This window comes from Bubalus kerabau, chromosome 3, assembly GCF_029407905.1.
Source record: "Bubalus kerabau isolate K-KA32 ecotype Philippines breed swamp buffalo chromosome 3, PCC_UOA_SB_1v2, whole genome shotgun sequence".
Lineage (NCBI taxonomy): Eukaryota > Metazoa > Chordata > Mammalia > Artiodactyla > Bovidae > Bubalus > Bubalus kerabau.
In genome coordinates, this window is record NC_073626.1 from 177,251,706 (window position 1) to 177,269,270 (window position 17,565).

Below are 17,565 nucleotides of genomic sequence, written 5' to 3' on the forward strand. Positions count from 1 at the left end.
GGACTATTCTCTCATATCATGTACAGAAATAAATTAAAAATGGATTACTGGATTAAATATAAGACCTAAAACCATTAAACTTCTAGAATAAAACTTTAGGCAGTGAGCTATTTGACATTTGTCTTAGTAATATATTTTTGCAAATTTGTCCTTGGGCAAACAAAAACAAAAATAATCAAACAGGACTATATCAAACTAAAAAATTTCTGCACAGTGAAGGAAACTATTAACAAAAGGAAAAGTCCACTTACTAAATGAGAGATGAATTTGCAAACAGTGTATCCAATAAAGGGTTACTTCCACAATATACAAAGAACTCACATAGCTCAAGATTAAAAAAAAAGAATAATCCAATTAAAAAATAGGCAGAGAAATAGACATTTTTTCCAAAGAAGATGTACAGGTGTCCAATAGGCACATGAAAAATATGCTCAACATCACTAATCATTACTATTTATAAATTTTGATACAAATCAAAATCACAATGAGATATCACTTCACACTTGTTAGAATGTCTGTTATCAAGAAGATAACAGATAACAAGTGTTGGCAAGGATGTGGATAAAAAAGGAACCCTCATGCACCATTGACAGGAACGTAATTGATGCAGCCTCTATGGAAGCTCAGGCCGGAATCAAGATTGCCAGGAGAAATATCAATAACCTCAGATATGCAGAGGACGCCACCCTAATGGTAGAAAGTGAAGAGGAACTAAAGAGCCTCTTGATGAAGGTAAAAGAGGAGAGTGACAAAGCAGGTTTAAAAGTCAACATTCAAAAAACTAAGACCATGGCATCTTGTCCCATCACTTCAGGGCAAATAGGTAGGGAAAAATTAGAAACAGTAATAGACTTTATTTTCTTGGGCTCCAAAATCACTGAGGATGGTGACGGCAGCCATGAAATTAAAAGACGCTTGCTCTTTGGAAGAAAAGCTTTGACCAACCTAGATGGCATATTAAAAAAGAGAAACATCACTTGCCAGCAAAGGTCCATCTAGTCAAAGCTATGGTTTGTCCAGTAGTCATGTATGAAAGTGAGAGCTGGACCATAAAGAAGGCTGAGCGCTGAAGAATTGATGCTTTTGAACTGTGGTGTTGGAGAAGACTCTTGAGCGTCCCCTGGACAGCAAGGAGATAAAACCGGTCAATCATAAAGGAAATCAGTCCTGAATATTCATTGGAAGGACTGATGCTGAAACTAAAGCTTCAATACTTTGGCCACCTGATGTGAAGAGCTGATTCATTGGAAAAGATCCTGATGCTGGGAAAGACTGAGGGCAGGAGGAGAAGGGGACGACAGAGGATGAGATGGTTGGATGGCATCATTGACTCAACGGACATGAGTTTAAGCAAACTCTGGGAGATAGTGAAGGACAGGGAAGACTGGTGTGCTGAAGTTCATGGGGTCACAAAAAATTGGACACAGCTAAGGAACTGAACAACAACAACAACAATTATGGAAAGTAAGGAGATTCTACAAAAAGTTAAAAATTGAGCTACCGTATGGTCCGGCAATCCCACTCCTGGATATTTATCTGAAGAAAGTGAGTGAAGTTCACTCAGTCATGTCTGACTCTTTGTGACCTCATGGACTATAGAGTCCATGGAATTCTCCAGGCCAAAACACTGGAGTGGGTAGCCATTCTCTTCTCCAGGGGATCTTCCCATCCAGGGATCGAACCCAGGTCTCTGGCATTGCAGGCGGATTCTTTACCAGCTGAGCCACAAGGGAAGAAAACAAAAACACTAATTTGAAAAGATATACACACCTCTATGTTCAATGCAGCATTATTTACAATAGCCAGGATATAAAAGCAACCTAAGTGCCTATTTGGAGAAAGGAATGGCAACCCACACCAGTGTTCTTGCCTGGAGAATCCCATGGACAGAGGAGCCTGGCAGGCTACAGTCTGTGGGCTCGCAGAGTCAGACGCGACTGAGTGACTAACGCTACTACTGCTACTAAGTGCCTGTCAGCCTATGAACGGATGAAGAAGACGTGGTATATACATACTGCATGGAATATCACTCAGTCACAAAACAGGATGGAATGTTGCCATTTGCAATAGCATTGGTGGATCTATATTGAAATCTAAAATACAAAACAAATGAACAAACACAACAGAAACAGTTTAGAAACAGATAGCAAACAGGTGATTGCTGGGGGAGAAAGGGGTTGGGGAAGAAATAATTAGGGGAGGGATATTAAGAGGTACGGACTTCCAGTTGCAAAATAAACACCATGGATATGAAATATACAGTGTGGGGAATATATTGAATAACTATGCTGCATCTTTGTGTGGTGATGCGTAACTAGACTTATGGTGATCAGTTTCAAATGTATAGAATTACAAATGAGTATGTTGCATAACAGGAACAAGCACATTATTGTAGGTCAATTAAACCTCAAAAAGAAACAAAGCAAGTAAACTCATTGAAAAAGAGATCAGATTTATGGTTACCAGAGGCAGGGGATGAGAACTGGAAGGTAGCAGTCAAAAGGTACAAACCTCCAGTTGTAAGATAAATAAATACTGGAGATGTAAGGTGCAACATGATAAAGATAATTAATACTGCTGGATGTTATACGTGAAAGTTGTACAAAGAGAGTAGAACCCAAGAGTTCTCACTACAAGGAAAAACATTTTTTTTTCTATTTCTTTAATTTTGTATCTATGAGATGATGGATGTTCACTAAGCTTATTGTAATAATCATTTTACGATGTATGTAAATCAAACCATGATGCTGTATATCTTAAACTTATACAGTGCTATAAGTCAATTACATCTCAATAAAATTGGAAGAAAGAAAATAGAGTCACCAGAGAGCTCCTTCTCTCTTCTGCCAAGTGAGGAAACAGCAATGAGAGGATGGCATTTATGAACCAGGAGGCGGGGCCTCATGAGATGCCAATCTGGCGGCATCTTCATATTGGTCTTTCCAGTCTCCAGAAGGTGAGAAATAATTGTTTGTTGTTTAAACCACCTGTCTATAGTATTTTTGTTACAGCAGCCCTGAAAGGATAAAGACAGACTGTTTATTATCTTGATTGTGGTGGTGATTTCATGGGTATATACATATGTCAAATTCATCAAAATTGATACATGAAATATGCACAGTTTATTGCATGTCAACTCTACCACAATGAAGCTGTTTTAAAAAAATTAAACTGTCACTATCTTGCAGCGTCTTGAGAGCTTTGAAAGATGAGTGCACAATGCTCAGTGGTACAGTGAGTTGGCCCCAATTCCTCATTCCCTCTCTGCATCGGTACCCTTGCCTTGTAACTTTGCAGCACCCTTCCAGTGTGGATGGGCACCTGTCCCATCCCTTGACAGAAGGCATATGGCTCCCCCATATGGCTTGCTTCTGGCAGGGGCATGTCAGCAGATGTGAAGCTACCATGGTAGGCAGTGCAGTGAGGCTGCCTCTTGCATCTCTGCCGTTGCTGTGAGAACATGCCCAGACTGACCTTCTAGAGGATGAGAGACTAACGGAGCAGAGCCAGGTTTCTCTGGTCACCCTAGTCAAGGTCAGCCTGCACTGATCGGCCAACAACCATGGACCCACCCTGTCCCCAGGCTTTTTTTGTGAATCATCCAAGATCAGCAGAGCTAGTCTAGCCAACCCATAGCTGATCCCAGAGAAGTGAGTAAAAATGTAGCAATAACCAATGAGTTTCTATGATTGATGTTAAGCAGTCTCACTTTGTCAGGTGCTAAAAGAGGGAAGAGTCTGGGGTTATCTGGGAAGGCTTCCTGGAGGAGGTAAAGCAAATTGGGTTTAATGAACATGAACTGGCCAGGGACATGATAAGGGGAGGGCAAAAGAGGAGAAACGAACAAAAGCCTGTAGGTCTGGCAGAACTCGGTGCAGGAAATTGGGACAATAACTCGGTGTGGCCAGAGCCAAGGGTGTTATGAGAAGGAAATGGGATAGAGAGAGGTCAGTCCACGTTGTGAAGGGCTTAAATGCCAGGGTAATGCATTCTTAGGAAATAGGGAGTCAAGGCAGGTCTTCAGTGAGGTTATGATTTTAAAACAATCTCGTGGCCAGAGCTGGGGGCAGACTGGAGCCAGCAAAATGGGAAGCTGGGGCCACAATGTAGATGAGCTGTTGAGCAAGGGTGGCCTGGATTCTGTCTGGGACAGAGATCCTATGAAAGCCATTCAAGGGATGATGATCCCGGAGGGTGTCTATGAAGCTGGTGGTTCCTTTACAGTTTCTGCCTGTTTCAGGCTCACCTACACCTCACCACAGAACCCTTGACTTGGGTCAAACTCACCTCTCACTGTAGGCAACTACACGAAATTTGCCATCAATTTTGAATGGTTCGCAGATGAATAGGAACTGGGCAGTAGCTTTTAAGGCTTCAGTGAAGAGTCTCACATGATGCTTGCAAGGTTACTGTATTCATGAGATCCTACTTGCCTTCCGTGTTATTGTGAGTTAATTACATGGTACCTAAATGCATCCCTTGATAATCAACCTATGTTTAATTAACATTGCGCATTGATTAAATGGGGATGCTGTGTGACATAAGGAAGAGTGTTTGCAGGAAGGTATAATTGACATTGATGAGGGGTGTGGGCAGTTTCACAGCTTCAGCTTCTGAACAGTCTCTCATTAACTCCCTCAAGAGGAGCTTTACAGCCTGGAGCGGGGTTAGAAGTTACTGAACTGCTATCTTCTAGCTGTATTTGTGGCTTCAGGCAATTTGCAAAACCTGCCTGGGTGGTGGTTTTCCCTTCTTTAAAATGGGGTAGTCATATTTCCAGCACAAGCTAGTTCTTTGCTCTCAAAATGTACCACTCTGACCTGAAGGAAATTGCCCTCCTGGTCTGTCCCCATGGTAGCCTGTAGCCTCTGCAGACAAAGGGCCCCGCTCAGTCCCTTGGGAAAAAAACATGGACCCTTGTTCCTCTTCTGGGCTTGCTGTAGTGTAACACCAGTCTGCCTCACAGTGAGTGCAAGAACAGCGCCTGGTGTCAAAATCCCTTCCCTGAAGACTGAGGTCCTCTACACACAGAAAATCTGCAAAGATTCATCATCTTCTAATATTTATGCAGGAGATCAGAATATTAGACAAGGTGAGCATATGGTGCTAAAAATGCAGAATAGATTTACTGTGTGTAAGACACAAAAAGCTACATTCCCATGGTGCCTTTCGGGGCTGAGTGGGAGACCCAGACAGAGGGAAAACCCACTCTCAGCCGATGGGAAATTCCGATGGGTTTTTCCTCCAGTGGCAAAGGTTCACTCATGAGAATCTCAGCATTTTAGAACCTAGAAACCATCAAAACCTGGACTCTTAGGTTACTGCATATTAGAGCTTTTAATAAAATCTTAAACTATAAAACCTAAAGTCAGATGTCAGAATCACAGGATTTTAGGATTTCATCATTTTGCCCAGACACCCAACCAACAACCAACTCATTCATATATGTGAGAGTAAAGACTTCCAGACAGAGGGAGCAGCCAGTGCAAAGGGCCTGAGGCAGACATGTTCTTGGTGTGTCTGAGGAATGGAAAGACTCTGTAAGACTCTGAAACTGGGGCACCTCAGGAATAAGGGGGAGGATGTTCCCTCAGGGGTAGGCGATTCAGGGGTAGGTGCTGTGCATACAGTCGGGGCTTAATAAAGGTCTGAATGTGCTCAGTTCAGGGCCCCACACGGCCAGAGGGAGCCTGACAATGGGCACAGAGGGACAGAGGGATAGGGTGTAAGGGGGTTGATGGGAAGTCAGACTGGGATGAGGGGGCAGGTAAAGGTCCTGGGTGCTCTCCTTGAAGAAGAGAAGGGAAGGGGGTGAGCTGTACGTGGAGGCCTCTGGGTGTGGCTTCAGGCCACGAGGAGGTGGCTGTGGCCAGATGGATGGGAGTAGGTTACACCGGCAAGAACTCAAGTCCGGGCTCTATCAGGGACCCCTGAGTAAGTCTGGGCCACAGGGTCACCAAGAGAGTAAAGAACTTGGCCTGATGTCAGGGCCTCTGCAGTGCTCAGGACGCATTCTTGCAACTTGCAAACAAACTCAAGAGTACTGTTGAGTGTCCTGTGGCTGCTTATAAATGCCCCCCTGGATGGGGCAGGGGACATGCTGAGGGTGAGAGGGAAACAGGACGGGGAGAGAGGCCAAGAGAGGCAAGCGGATCACCCAGCAGTACATACAGGTCTCTGTGGGATTCAGAGAATACAGACCGATGTCCACTAACGGCTGGGCACCCACGGTGTGCCAGGGGGTCTATACCTCCACTCACTCATTCAAAAGTTTTCACTGAGCACCTACTATGGGCCTGGCTACAGGCTAAGACCTGGGAAGACAAGTGAATCAACAGATGTGGTCCCCCCTTCATGGGGTTCATGTTCAAGTGAAGAAGATGGGGTCAAAACCCCTCAAACAGACAACTAAGTGAAATAGAGACACAGTGAGGTAGGTGCCATGAAAAAAACCCAACAAGGGCTGAGACAGAACTTTGCCTCCTTTCTCAGCCTAACAAAGCATCCCGGATTTACAAGGAGGTCCTCTTATGAGCCCATTTTAGAGCCAGGAAAGGCCCAGTGAGGCAGGTAACCTGCTTGGGCCACATGCCTGAAAAGTGGCAAGGCCAGGATCTAAGCACCCTGATGGCAGACACAACGAGCTGTGGCTTGTCCTCCCCACCTGCCCCATCCCCGGATGAGGGGCTCTCAGTGAGTGAGGGGGATACACTGCTGCCCTGGAGACCACAGAACAGCTACTTCCCTGGGCAGAAGGGGCTGTGAGGTCAGGAGGACCTGTGTCCCCATTCTGCCTCCTTCACTTGCTTGCTGTATGGTTCTGAGTGTGTTCACTGATTTCCTTGCATCTCCGTTTCCTCCTCTGTAAAATGGGAATGATAACGTGTACTTTAAATGACTCTTGTGAGGATCAAATGAGAATAAGACAAAGTACCCAGCACAGGCCTGTGCATATGTGTTGAAATGCTTCCAGGCACACAGTAGGTATTAAAAAAATGTGCCCCATTTATTTAGAGAGAGCCTTGTTTCCCCCTCTCTCACTGATTGCAGAAATCTTTTTCTTAACCATGCATGCAGGTGGTGGAAAGAACACAATGACCAAAAGCCAGAGGAGGCTGAGGCTCTAAATGCCTGCTTAGTGGGTTCACTGGGTTACTGAGTTTCCTCATCTGTAAAACTGGAGCATGATTCCCTGCTGAAGGCTGTCGTGAGGGTTGAAAGTGATGTAAGTTCAAGGCCTGGTGTGGAGCCAGTATGGAGTGGGCACTAAATATACCAGGTTGCATTATTTGGAGAATGGACTCCTGCCTCTCTTTGCTCGGACTTTTCTGGCTTCTAAGGGTATGGTTGGACAGGAAGAGCCATGAGGCCAGAAGCTGGAAGAGCCTGAGACTGGAGTCCCTCCTCTGCCTACTTGCTGCACACCTGGTATGCATTGCTGCACCTCCCTAACCCTCTGTCTCTTTGTCAGTGAGACAGAGAAAATTATGTTACTCCTAAATGGGAACCAGAGCTTCCCTGGTGGCTCGGTGGTAAAGAATCTGCCTGTCAATACAGGAGACATGGGTTTGAGCCCTGGGTTGGGAAGATCCCCTAGAAAAGGAAATGGCAACCCACTCCAATCTTCTTGCCTGGAGAATACCATGGACAGAGGAGTCTGGTGGGCTACAGTTCACGGGGGTTGCAAAGAGTCAGATATGACTTAGTGATGAAAAAACAACAGCAAATGAGAACCATCAGCAGGACCAGGTGAATCACATGAGACATCCCAGAGAAAAAGGCAGAGCGAAGAATTCTCTGTCAGGCTGTGTGAGTGGCCAGATGGACATGCGGAGGAATAGCAGACACCCTTTAAGGATGCGCTGAAGGCTGGAATGCTTCATTCCTGAACATGTTTATGTAAATTAATTGGATCACCTGTTCTTGGCATCTTTTAATTGCAAAACCAATTAAGTTTCAAATGCTCAGCTTGTGGCCCAAGAAGCAAAGGCAGAGCCCAGGTTGGCAGAAAGCCACAAAGACTGCCTATGTGTTAGCCACAGCAGCCTCTTGGCAATTCCAGTAGCCTCTACCTGCTGGCCGAGACCCCATAGAAGGAGCCTGGGAGGTGGCCGAGACTCTCAGAGAAGGCAGGCCTGTGGGAGTCCGGGGCTAGTGGCTTCCTAATTAGCAAGCTGAGTGGCACGGGTCAGACAAAGGTGTGGACGTTCCTGGGTGGTGGCCAGGGTGGCCCAGTGTCAATGTCCCTCCACCCTAGCACCAGTCACTGTCTGACCTTTCTCCTCTTTGACAACATGTCTACTGAGTTCGCTGCTCTGGGTCTGGGGCTGAGAAGACTGCCTGGCACACAGTAGGTGCTCAATATGAACGAGTGAATGAATGAATGAACAAATGAATTTCAGCACAGTGAAAGGAGGGATTTTCACAGGGGCAAAGCAGTCCGTGGTGGGTTGGGCAGCCTCAGGAGGAAGGGTGTGTTGGGGCTCTTAGAGGGAGGAGATGAAGGCGTTGGTTGGGGTAGATTTGTTTGGAAAACCTTTGCCCAGCCCCACGTGTGCACCTCTCCCTGTCTGCTCCTCCCAGAGATTCTGGGTTCCTCCTTCGGGCCAACGTGGTGATTTGGGGTCATCAAATATGAGCTCAGCGTGCTGCGTGCCGTCCATGAGATTGCAAAGAGTCAGACACGACTGAGTGACTGTACAACAACAAAACATGAACACAAGCTCAGTTTTCGTAACTAATTCAGGAAAAGCTTACTTCTTGGTGACTCAGTCTTTCTCATTCATAAGTGGCCCTTCGGTTGCCCTTCAGTACCCAAGGGGGATTGGTTGCAGGGTTCCCCCATCCCCAGCAGGCACCAAAATGTAAGGATGCTCAAGTCTTTACATAAAATTGTGTATTATTTGCATATAATCTACACATATCCTCCTGTACACTTTAAATCATCTTTAGATTACTTATAATACCTAATACAATGTAAATGCTATGTAAATCATTGTAAATACAGTGTACATCATACATACATGGTTGCTGGTGCACAGCAAATTCAAGGCTTGCTTTTTGGAAGTTTCCTGAATTAAAAAAATTTTTTTCAATTAGTACATGGTTGGTTGAATCCGTGGATGCGGAATCTGCTGATATGGATGGTTGACTGTAACACCTGAGGTACTAGGGGCTGTGGAGAACGGGGTGGTGGGGGGAGCGGAGGGAGGGGGAGGAAATACACTCTGTAAAGGAAAAACACACACACGGAGTAGATTGACATTCCCACTGCTTCCAGATTCTGTGAATGCACATAGTCTGGGCTGACAGCCACGAGAAGGGGCTGGATGCACCAGATCCTGCTGGGAAAGAGGTCCAGGCAGCTAGTCTCAAGCAAAACATCAGCACAGCCTGAATGCAAGCTTCCAGGTCTAAGCAGCCTCAGGAGGGAGGTGTGGGCCATGGGGGCGGGGTGGGGTGGGGAGGGAGGCAGTGAGGAGTGGGTGGAGGCAAGAATGCTCTATTCCCTCTACCTCCTTCCAGGCAGCCTCACTCCTCTGCTCTGCTCCAGTTGCTGCATCACATTTGGGAGAAATCCTGATCCATCAACACGAGCAGCCTAGGAGATGTTCGCACACTCGTGTGCATGCTCACTCAGTCACGTCTGAGTCTTTGCGACCCCATGGACTGTAGCCCTGCCCCGCCCCCCGCCCCCCAGGCTCCTTTGTCCATGGGGTTTTCCCAGGCAAGAATTTAGAGTGGGTTGCCATTTCGTCCTCCAGGGGATCTTCCTGACCCAGCAATCAAACCCGTGTCTCTGGGGTCTTCTGCATTGGCAGGAGGGTTCTTTACTGTTGAGCTATCAGGGAAGCCCCTTGTACACTCATTGTAGGGAGGATAATTCAGGTGGCCTCGTGAGATTCTTCATCGGTTGTGTGAATGTGGACATGGCCTGGGGAGAGAGCCCACCTGCTTTTGAGTTCCCACGAGGCCTGGGTTTGGCACAAGAGATGCAGGAAGCTTGAGGTGATGTGAAGATGGTGGGCATGTATGGTGGAAATTAGTGCTCAGGGAAATTATTCGATGAATCATCATGAATCAAGAAAAGAACTGTGGCTTCTGCATCCGAGGAGCTGTTGAGTGATGGTTCCTAGATCCTCCTGCCCTAGTATTTATCTTTCTCTGAAGGTGATGGATGCAAAAGCTGCTCCAACCAGCCTGGTGTGGGTTACCAGGCCACCAGCAGCATCTGTCCCTGCCTCAGTCCAGCTGTGGTGGCCTGGCAGGGAGACACCTGGATGAACTCAAGGGCTCTGCAGGGACTCCCGCAGCAGGCTGGACTCACGGGGGCTGCTCACAGGAGGACCTGGGCACATGGGGTCACAGCAAAGCTCTGTGCCCCAGAGCGACCTGGAAGTGCTGAGGCCTTGGGGCCTCAAGCCTGAGCCTGCCCTGCCTCCAGAACCAACAGACCGGAGGGAGGAGCTTGGGCGTCTATGGAGTCTAAAGTCTATGGAGCTAGTCCAAGCCCCTTCACCGCTTCTCTTGATCAGGGGCATGAGTCACTGAGGGATAGCAACACCAGCTTTTGAAAGGAGGAGTGATCTTTAATTACTGTTGCCTCCCTCCATGAAGTTCCTGGGACTTCTTTCACAGTGTCCTGACACCCTGCCTCCAGCCTGGTACATATAGGCAGTAGTAGAGAGTATAGAGGAGAGTTTGGAGGCTGCCAGATCTGGGCTCAAGCTCTGCCTCAGCTGTGTGACCTTTGGCCAGTTACTTAACCATTCTGTGCCTCAGTTTCCTCATCTGTAAAATGAGGACTATAAGGGTTCTTACCACACAGGATGGTTATGAACTCATGGAAGTAAAACCAGGGACACAGCAAGGGCTCATTAAAGAGCAGTCTTCATCCTCACCACCCCCACCACCGCCACCACCATCATCATCCTCATTGCCTTCTCTCTGCACACACTGAAATATGCAATTGAGACATCTCCATAGTCAATTCTTTTTCTTACCATTCTATCATCAGCATTTTCCCACATCCCTGAGAATTCCTCAAAAGCATGATGTTAACAGCTTTGCGACTGTACCTCATTTAGATGCACCATAATTCACCCCGCCAGCCTCGCCTGCCAGGCACTCGGAGGATTTCAGGCTTTTCTTCTTATGCTCATCAGGCTGCGACGAACGTTCTGGGCCCCGTGTGCCGAGTCCCTGACCACATCCTCAGGACAGATTCCTGCTGTGGAATCATGGTGTCCAGAGCAGCTGTGTTTCTCAGGCTCAGGGTTTTTATCACCCAATCACCTTCGTGAAAGTTGTCCTGATGGACGCCCCACCCCCCACCCCCTGGAAGCCCACGAGGGTGCACATCTGGCACCCACAGCCCCGGCCTGTGCCTCCTACTTCCCAGCTACACCATCATCGCATCACATTCCCAGGTGTCCTGAAGCCTCACAGTAGCCTGGGGGTGTGCAGCTTAGGTAGGAAGTCAGAGGAGCTGGTCCCGCCCCACCTGCCCTCACCTGCCAGGTACATGGTTCGGTCTCTCTCCTCTGGGTCTCCACTTACCCACCTATTGCAATAGCCCCCCAGCTGTCTCCCTCCCACGAGCCCACCCAGTGCACAGAACAGGGACTGACTCCTTAGCAGATGTCCACTGACTATTTATTGAAGCCTGAAATACCAAAGTGCACTTTACAAAGAACAATGTGAACGTCATACTCACATTTCTAGACTTTGCCAGAGTTCACTTCAGTGCAAAGTGAGAAGGAGAAAGTCAGAGGAGGAAGCACAGGTGCCTGAGGGGCAGAGCAGGCTTGTGGGTGGGGCCAACCTAGCTTGTGGGTGGGGCCAACCTAGCTTGTGGGTGGGGCCAACCTAGCTTGTGGGTGGGGCCAGTAGCTTGTGAGTGAGTGGCAGCCTGGAGCAGAGAATTAACTGTTTTAGAAGCAAGAAATGGGATCACAGCATCCTTTCAGGCACACTGTAAACCTGATGGGACTGCTCTGACCTGGGAACCCAAGCCTCTCTCTGCAGAGAAGCACCCCCAGCTCTCCCCACCTCGGGGGCCCCTGCACCCCGTCCCCTCTGCCCAGGGTTTCCTCTCCTTTTCCTGCTCTGCAGCTCCAGGTCCCAAGCACAGCCCTCAGCACAGCTGTATTTCATCATCTGTGCATTTACCTGCTCCTGTCCCTGGTGTGACTTTGCCGATAAAGGTCATCTAGTCAAAGTTGTGGTTTTTTCCAGTAGTCATGTACAGATGTGAGAGTTGGACCATAAAGAACACTGAGCCTGAAAAATTGATGCTTTCGAGCTGTGATGTTGGAGAAGACTCTTAAGAGTCCCTTGTACTGCAAGGAGATCAAACCAGTCAATCCTAAAGGAAATCAACCCTGAATACTCATTGGAAGGACTGATGCTGAAGTTGAAACTCCAATACTTTGGCCACCTGATAAGAACTGACTCATTGGAAAAGACCCTGATGCTGGGAAAGATAGAAGGCAGGAGAAGGGGATGACAGAGGATGAGATGGTTGGAGGGCGACTTGATGGACATGAGTTTGAGCAAGCTCTGGGAGTTGCCAATGGACAGGGAAGCCTGGTGTGCTGCAGTCCATGGGGTTGCAAAAAGTCGGACATGACTGAGCAACTGAACTGAACTGTCCCTGGTGTTATATCACAACCTCGAGGTGACAGGGCAGGGACAAGGCTACCGCAGTCACGACTATGTCTCAGATACAGGGTAGGCACCCAGTGGACCTTGGTATGTCTTGTGAATTAATGGGGATGAGAGTGTCTTAATTCAACTTTGAGTGGTGAAGGAGAGGGAGCTACTTAGGGTTTCCAAGGGTTTTTCTGGGATAGAAAACTCCAGGGAGGAGCAGGCTGGGGTCGAGGGGTCAGGCAGTGAGCTCTGAGATCCCTGGCCAGGTCAGCAGGAACAAGGCCTGCTGCAGCTTCCTCTTATCCCTCCACGATGATGGCCTTTGGCTATGACCTCACACCTTGCCTTGCCCTGTGATCTGGGGAATGGAGCAGATCTTCTTATGAGGGCACTAATACCATTCACAAGGGTCCCACCCTACTGACCTCATTACCTCCCAACAGCCCCACCTCCAGTCTTCACAATGGAAGTCTGAACAGATAAATTTTATTGTTGTTCAGTTGCTAAGTCATGTCCAGGTTTTTGCAACCCCATAGACTGCAGTAAGCCAGGTTTCCCTATCCTTCATTATCTCCTGGAGTTTGCTCAAACTGATGTCCATTGAGTCGGTGATGCCATCCAACCATCTCATCCTCTGTCGTCCCCTTCTCCTCCTGCCTTCAATCTTTCCCAGCATCAGGGTCTTTACCACTGAGTCAGTTCTTCACATCAGGTGGCCAAAGTATTGGCGCTTCAGCTTCAGCATCAGTCCTTCCAGTGAATATTCAGGATTGATTTCCTTTGGGATTGACTGGTTGAGAGGACAGAAACATGGAGGCCATGGCACTGGCCATTCTCACTTTACAGATGAGAAGGTCAGAGAGCTGCAGGTAAAAGACAAAGCCACTGGTTGTGAGTGTAAGATGCCTGCCAGTTTTCAGCATTGTTTATTGGTTGAGATGCTCTGAGCTCCCTCACTTGATGTAATATTTTTCCTTTGAAGCTTGGAAGGACACTCTTCAGGGTCTAGAGTTGGGCTGCCTTTAGAGGAAGCTGCTCTGCTTTCTGCTGTGACGTCCCTGGCTCAGAGCCCCTTGCCCCAGGCACTCCCTTCTTCTCATCCACAGTCATTCGCCAAGCCAATGCTGTAGACGCCAGGCTGGAACAGCTGGCATCAGGCAACGGAGGAGCCATCTGCAGCCAGGGACAGGGGTGATCCATCACAGCTCCTCGGTGCCTGACTTGGATGGGGGCAGGCTGCACAGAGGAAGGAGGAGGAGACAAAGAGGCCTCCGGATGTGGAGGTGGAAACAGAATCGATCGCAGACCCTTCCTTCTGTGCTCCCTCAGATGTGGGGTAACAACCAAGCCTATCTCCTCATCCATCTCCAGTGATCTGCTCCATGATGCTTATCTTGAAGATTCACTGGAGAATGGGTTTGGGTTCTAGACCCTCTGACCTGCAGTGTGACCCTGCACAAGTGCTGCTCCTCGGAGTGGTGGTGGTGGGGTCTTTATTTCTCCATCTGCACAGTGAGGAATTTGGGGCAGCTCGGGGGTTCCTAACCTTGGCTGTGCCCTTGAATGCCCTGGGGTGGGATGGAACTTTAAAAAAGACAAACCTAGACTTCTTACCCAGAGATTCAGACTCTGTCAGGCTATATGATAGCATGACTATAAGCCAAGACTCTGGAGTCAGACAGTCCTGGGCTTGACTCTGCCTCTCACTTGCTGTGTGACTGTGGGCAAGTATCTGCACTTCTGTGGGCTTCCCATCTGCACAATGAGGATGGTCATTTTCACCGACTGAATGTTTGCACCCTTCCAAAATTTATATGTTGAAATCTAACCTCCAATGTGATGATATTTGGAGGTGGGGCCATTGGGAGGTAATTAGGCCCTGAGGGTGGAGCCTTGTGAATGGGATTATTGTCCTCCTAAGAAGACCAGAGAGCTAGCTCACTCTCTCTTCTCCAGGTGAAGATACCGTACAAAGGCAGCTGTCTGCAACCCAGAAGAGGGCTCTCGACAGAACATGGCCATGCTGGCACCCAGCCGTGCTTGGACTTCCAGCCTCCAGAACTGCAAGAAGTAAATGTCTGTTGTTTATAAGCCACCCAATCACTGATATTTTGTTATAGCAGCCTGAAGAGACTAAGAGAGTTATGGGACCTGGTACACAGGCTGTGTGTGGAGATAATGGGATAATGACCCCAAAGTGCTCACCCAGAGCTGGGCACACAATGGGGCCCCCGACACTGCCAGTGATGGCCTCTGGGTCTCTGGCCATGTGACTCCCCTGAGCCTGAAGTCCCGCCTCCCTGCCCCTGCTCTTGGACTCCCTATTCCTGAGTGTCTCCTCCCCTGGGGCTGCAGTGCCGCTCCCTGTTCTTCCCTCTTGATCAATCTCCCTTTTTCTTTTCCCACTTAACAAACAGCTTCACTTAAAAAGCCATCTGGGAGGATGGATGGTACCAGGCACACTCTGCAGAATAAGTTTTCAGAGAGAAGAGCGGAGAAAATAAAGGCACAGCACACAATTCCAATCTCACTAGGCCCTTGGAGGACAACTGCATTTCTGTGTTGGGCACCCCTTGCTTGGCACCCTCTCTGCCCCTGCAACCACACAGCCTTCCCAACACGCTGGGCTCCATCTTCATTTGTCTTTCAGGAGTCCTGCTCCCAATGTCTCCAACCGATTCCCTCCCTGTGGATAAACTCCCCTCTCTTTCATGAAGGTGGGGGAGAGGCCACAGCGGAAGCTTTCCTAAGCTGAAACTCTCCCCTTCTGTGTGAGCACCATCCCCTCTCCCTCCCTACAGGAGTCCCAAGTGAAGGTCATCTTCTTCTCCAATGCAGATTTTGGGCCAAGGGGTGGATGCCCTGAGAAGCAGAGATGTGTCCATAGTTGGGATGGATGGGTGGCCCTGGGAAGGGTAATGAGCTTCCATCACTGAAGGTATGAACAGAGGATGGGTGAGCACTTAGCCAAGAGGGTTTGAAGGAGGTGAACTAATAAGAGGCTGGGGGCGTGGGCTTTAGAAGCCAAGAGATCGAGGCTGAGTCTTGGTCACGTTGATTGCAAGGTGTCTGCCCTTCAGCCATGACCTATACTCACCAAGCCTGGGTTTCTTCAGCTGGAAAATCAGGCAAATTTTCACATCCCAGGGTTGTTATGGAGACAAAAGGACATAATGTGTGCAAAGCACTGAGCACAGAGTGCAGAGTCTCATTACTAGGAGGGGGAACTGGCCAGGATTTTGACACTTGAGCAATTTAAGACTCAAAGCTAATGTGATATAAAAAACCAAAATCTCTGAGATTCTATAACTCAATTGCCCTAAGAGGATAAAACTCCATAAGATCCTAAGGCTTCAAGCCAGTGTGGTGGGGTTATTCTTCTTATCTAATGCCTATAGGAACCTGAGGCTGTGTGATTCCCAGATTCACTCTGTATCCCACAGTAGCACAGCCTGTCTCAGTACCAGGCAGGAGGTTTGAGGTCTGAGCCATCTCCAGGGGCCTCTTCCCTCTCTTGTCCCTTCTTCCCTCTTCCAGCCTTGTGTCTTGATTACCACCAGCCCCATGACTTCTATTCCAGCCCCTTTGCCCAAATCCAGTAGCTTTATCTCAGATACACCAGGCCCCTCAGTTCCAGCCCCATGCTCTGTGTTTGCCAACTCCATACCTGTTCCTCAGCTCACTTCATCTTCCAGGCCAATGTTGAAAGTTGAACTTGATGAGTCTTGTTTGAGTCTCCCTCTACTCCCAGTGGAAATCAGCATCCTGCTTCTGAGTGTTTCCAGAGCACTTGGTCTAAACAAGGATCATAGCAGTTATCTGTTTGACTTACTACCATGGGGAGGAGACTTGTCCTCTGAGCCTGTGCTCGACCCATCTCTGCGGTCCCTCCAAGAGCCCTCCACGATCTCCCAGAGCTCCTCCCACCTCTGTGACCCTCCTCACTCTCTCCTGGTTCTTACGCACTGGGGCTTGCTCTGGAATGAACTGTGCCCTCCACCCAGCTCATATATCGAAGCCCTAACTCCCAGTGGGACGCTGTCAGGAGGTGGGACCTTTGAGGGATGATTAGATTTCATGAGGAGGAGCCCCCCATGGGATTGATGTCCTTTAAAGAAGATGCCGAGAGCTAGCTCCATCTCTCCTATAAGCGAGGACACAGTGAGGAGTCACTGTCTTCTGCCCAGAAGCAGGCTGTCGCCAGAACCCTGCCATACTGGCCACCCTATCTCAGACTCCCAGCTTCCAGGTTAAGCTCCCCTGTAGTCTGTAGCATTTTGTTCTGGCAGTCTGAACTGATGGAGACAGATTTTCGTACTGAGAAGAGATACTTCATAACAAATACCTAAAACTGTGGCAGCAGCTTTGGACCTGGGTAATGGGGAGAGGCTAGAAGGGTATTGAGTGTGTGTTAGAAATATGGACATTAACAGGAGTTCCGCTGAGGTCTTAGGAAGAAAGAGGAACATGTTACTAGAAATTGGAGCAGAGGCGAAATGGCAAAGAACTTGGCTGAACTGTGTTCTGGTGTTTTGTGGAAGACAGAAGCCGCGAGTGATGAAATCATGTATTCAGCTGAGGAAATTTCTAAGCAAAGTGTTGAAGGAGCAGCTTGGTGTCTCCTGATTGCTTTGAGTGAAATGAGAAAGGGGAGAGATGAATCGAAGAGGGAATTGTTCAGCCAAAAGGAGCCAGAACTTAAAGATTTGGAGTAGTCTCAGCCTCTCCATACTGCAAAAAAAAAAAAAGAGCGAGAAACTTATTCTGCAGAGGACACAAAATGTGTGGCTGAACAGTCATTCGATAAAGAGCTCATGGGTGTGACTCAGGGACTTAAACAGCCATCTCTGCAGAAGCCTGGCATGGAGGTGGGACCACACCAGTGGAGATACTACCAGCTGCAGTCAAGAG

At 48.3% G+C, this 17,565-nt stretch overlaps 3 long non-coding RNA genes across 4 annotated transcripts in view; 1 reads left to right on the forward strand and 2 right to left on the reverse strand.

The window, feature by feature from the left end:
- Positions 1 to 11,977, reverse strand: part of LOC129647905 (uncharacterized) — a 52,123-nt gene extending 40,146 nt beyond the window's left edge. Inside the window, exon 1 of the long non-coding RNA XR_008712569.1 lies at positions 11,717 to 11,977. This is a non-coding gene — a long non-coding RNA (uncharacterized LOC129647905). The remainder of the gene's footprint in view (positions 1 to 11,716) is intronic.
- A 1,566-nt stretch (positions 11,978 to 13,543) lies between these two features.
- Positions 13,544 to 16,647, reverse strand: LOC129647904 (uncharacterized). 2 transcript variants are annotated; one of them, XR_008712568.1, is made up of 3 exons: positions 16,600 to 16,647; positions 16,322 to 16,449; positions 13,544 to 13,890 (listed from the first exon to the last, which is right to left on the reverse strand). It is a non-coding gene; the product is annotated as an uncharacterized LOC129647904 (long non-coding RNA). The 2 variants fall into 2 exon arrangements; XR_008712567.1 differs by lacking the exon at positions 16,600 to 16,647 and having other exon boundaries at positions 16,322 to 16,574.
- Positions 13,857 to 15,147, forward strand: LOC129647906 (uncharacterized). Its single transcript, XR_008712570.1, has 3 exons — positions 13,857 to 13,990; positions 14,611 to 14,724; positions 15,072 to 15,147. It is a non-coding gene; the product is annotated as an uncharacterized LOC129647906 (long non-coding RNA).
- Positions 16,648 to 17,565: the final 918 nt, after the last annotated feature.